The 3,519-nt window shown below is 32.5% G+C and overlaps 1 non-coding gene across 1 annotated transcript; it reads right to left on the reverse strand.

Moving 5' to 3' along the window:
- Positions 1–2,357: 2,357 nt before the first annotated feature.
- Positions 2,358–2,430, reverse strand: Trnav-uac. The gene has a single exon. It is a non-coding gene; the product is annotated as a tRNA-Val (tRNA).
- Positions 2,431–3,519: the final 1,089 nt, after the last annotated feature.

Here is a 3,519-nt window from a genome sequence, read left to right on the forward strand (position 1 = left end):
CTTGGATCACCTAGGCAAATACTGAGGCAGTAATATTCCACAGATAATCTTTCATTCTCTTCTGTCTTCATTCGTCCGTCTCATCTTTCTCACCCGAACCACCACCCACCCATTCCCACGATTCCTGAAAGCAGGCTGAAGAGGGCCTTCCGCCCTACCTTCCGGCGTAGTCCGGAGGGACTGCCCGCCCACCAGCATTACTGGCTGGTGGGAATGAAACACCCAAAATTTTTTGTTTTTGTTTTTTGTAACTTATGGGATCGTAGCTGTACTGATGTACATAGTATTGATGCTGATGCATACTGATGATACTGATATATACATTATCAGGCTAGGAAAAAATTAGAAAACTAAAGGACTATTGCTTATTTATGTTATCATTTTGACAAAAAAAATAACCAGTGTAAGTAAAAGACATCCGAATAAAATCACCATAAAACATTTATTGTAATTCTTCATTTTAATGTTTTGCCTACTTTGTAGTTGAATTGAAAATCAATAGGGTTTTTAAACAGGTACCAATTTAAACCATTTAGGTACAAGGAATTCATTTAATGAAAACATTTACGACAATAAATAATAGAATTAGTTTCTCTATAAATATGTAGAATGTAATTGGTTGTCGCTGTCGTTAAAAGTTATTCGCTGACAAACTACGAAAACTAGTAACTAATAATTAAAAATAAAAATTCTCGTTTATGACATACCTATTCAATATTGCTAGATATATTTATGAAAACGTTCTTTCGTTTCTGAGAAGTATTCATTACGGTTGCTTTAAACACTCGAGGGCTTTAAAAAGAAATAGTATTTTAAATGGGTTTATGTAGTCACTCAAAAAATAATTAACTTGTTCCAAATGCATGCGACTACAAAAACCCATAGGTATATAATAATTAAAAACAGTGAAAAGGAATTGAAGGTTTATCGATTCCATAATGCAAAACTATTTAAGAAATTATTTTAAACTTGGAGCACCATGAAATTTTAATAACAATAAATGGCGTGCGTTGCGAAATGCGTTTGGTAGGTATTACTTTCACATACCTATGTATAACAAAAGAGCTAATAGTTTTACGGCTAGACTTGTGGTCCGCATTTTTAAACAGAATTAAAGAGCTTCTCTTAGAAAAGCATTTATGTTCTGTTTATGTTCCAGTTACTGTGGGACTTCTTTATATTGAACAAGGAATGTAATGTAGCCAGAAATTAACTTCATAATCGTTATCATAAGGTCTTGAAGGTTAGAAAAGATAGCTACGCCGTGGATTCAATTCGACGTATTGAATCCTTACGGACCTTATGGAACATTTATGAAACCTTAAGAAGGAGCCATTCTACAAAGGTTTGTAGTAATTCATAAAATGCCTATTAAAAGCAGTAGGTAGAATTGATGTGTGTTTTGTCTGTCTATGAAGAAATTCAAGGTTCAAATCCCGATCCACGTCTAGCAGTTTGGACAGAATTCTGACCATTATTTGAACTTCTGTAGGAGTAACTGCGCCGTGGGGTCGGTTAGTCAAACATTTACAAATCTCACAAAATGGAGAGTTCTACAGATGGTGTTCATTACACTGTTTGTAGTAATTAACAAATATACAATAAATGAAATACTTCAATATCTATCGAAAATATTCAATGAAATATCTGAGCATCTGAGATCGTGATATATGACGATTTGAATAACACTCAACAGCGAAAACACTTGAAAAAAAAACTGAAACTTATGCAGTCCAGTTTTTTCTTTTGAAACAAACATTTTAAAATTTGCATAACGATTAATTAAATGTAANGAACCTTAACAACTATCAGTATAAATTAGGATTAGTTCTCATTTAGGTTTAGTTTACTTCAGTCCCTGAAGAAGGTAACTTTGTTACCGAAAAGTGCTTCGGACAACTACAGTGTCGTGTTTTGGCGTTGGGGTTTTGAGCTATTCTGTTTGTTCTAAAGAAAACTTCAAATGACTTTTTGAATAATCAAATATTTAGATGTTTAATTTATTAATAGTCAAACATTTGGATATTGTATTTGGATAAGTATCTGAGTATTTCTTAAATATTAAACAAAGTTCAAGGCAGTTAAAGGTTGGAAGGTTTCTATTTATGAAGAACTAACACCGACGTTTCGCCTTTGTTTGGGAGGTTTTTTCAAGGTAATTTTTCTTACATAACTACACAACCTGCCATGAAGAAGCTTCCCAAACAGAGGCGAAACGTAGGTGTTGGTGTTGGAAATGGAGAATATTTTTTAAATAATTTGGTTTTTACATTACTTGGATATTCAATTATACGATTATTCAAATAATTCGAATACAATTCCAAATCTTTTGATCACGTTGTACAATAAAAAAAAAGTGGTTCCGCCCGGGATCGAACCGGGGACCTTCTGCGTGTAAAGCAGACGTGATAACCGCTACACTACGGAACCGACGCCTACTTTGATTACATTAACAATTAAGAATCCAAAATGGTAGACGCAAATACAATATACTTTTTTTTATTTTTATATGGTCTCAATTGATTTCAATTTTTATATATGTTATAATAATAAATGTGATAACAAAAGTATAAAAAAATGATTTGTAGTAACAAAACAGGTATCTCCTATCTATACATATACTCTAGACTAGGTACAGAACAAAGAAGGGACCATCAAAAAGAACGTCCAACAGTACTTATTATTATATTTGCCCGAGAATATTTATTTTGTCATTTATCATTTAAACTAGTTCCTTCATATCTGAGTATAACAAACATCTGTTCCTAAAAATTAAATGTAAAATCGTGGGTTTTTGCAACGCCGAAAGTTCGACTATGAGCAAACGGACTTGATACTAGTTAACTTGATATTCATCTTGATCTTGATCTCATATGAGCATTTTGCATCTTGGTTTTAATATTGTCTTCTTTTTTAAGACAAGGTAAGACAAGGTCGATACATTCTCGTCTCTTGGTGCGGTATCTACTAGTCCAATACCAGATGCTCAAAGAGTAACGAGATAGGCATAAGCCTAAAAATATCCCCGACACTAAATGTTCCAAATGATTACTGTCTGTTGATTCTTCCGCGGTTTACTCATGATTTAAAAGCCAAAAAATACAAAATAAAATTATATGAAAAAAAAAGATCCATTTAGTTTTATTAATCCCAATAAAATTAATGTACGAATCAAATAAATTATTTGCAAAGCACTGTAATGTCTTTCGTAAATTATGCAACAATTTACACTGTTACACTGAAAAGTTTTCCTACAACAAATGTGAATTCATGGAAAGGAACTAACAATAGCGTCTTGTTACCTATTTAATTTACAATCATAATCCTGCGGCAACTTGAGCTCAAATCGCATTAAAGATCTGATTATTTAACACGTAACTTAATTTTTTTCTGAATTTAATTACGTTCAACAATGAATTCAATTCAATAAATTTCGCATTTACATTCATTTGCGTGGGAGTAACAAGCAAGAAAACGTATACAAAATTTTTCCTTTTTGCGCTAGGATACGAAGTACAC

The sequence above is a fragment of the Agrilus planipennis genome, unplaced genomic scaffold (genome assembly GCF_000699045.2).
Source record: "Agrilus planipennis isolate EAB-ADULT unplaced genomic scaffold, Apla_2.0 scaffold130, whole genome shotgun sequence".
Taxonomy (NCBI): domain Eukaryota; kingdom Metazoa; phylum Arthropoda; class Insecta; order Coleoptera; family Buprestidae; genus Agrilus; species Agrilus planipennis.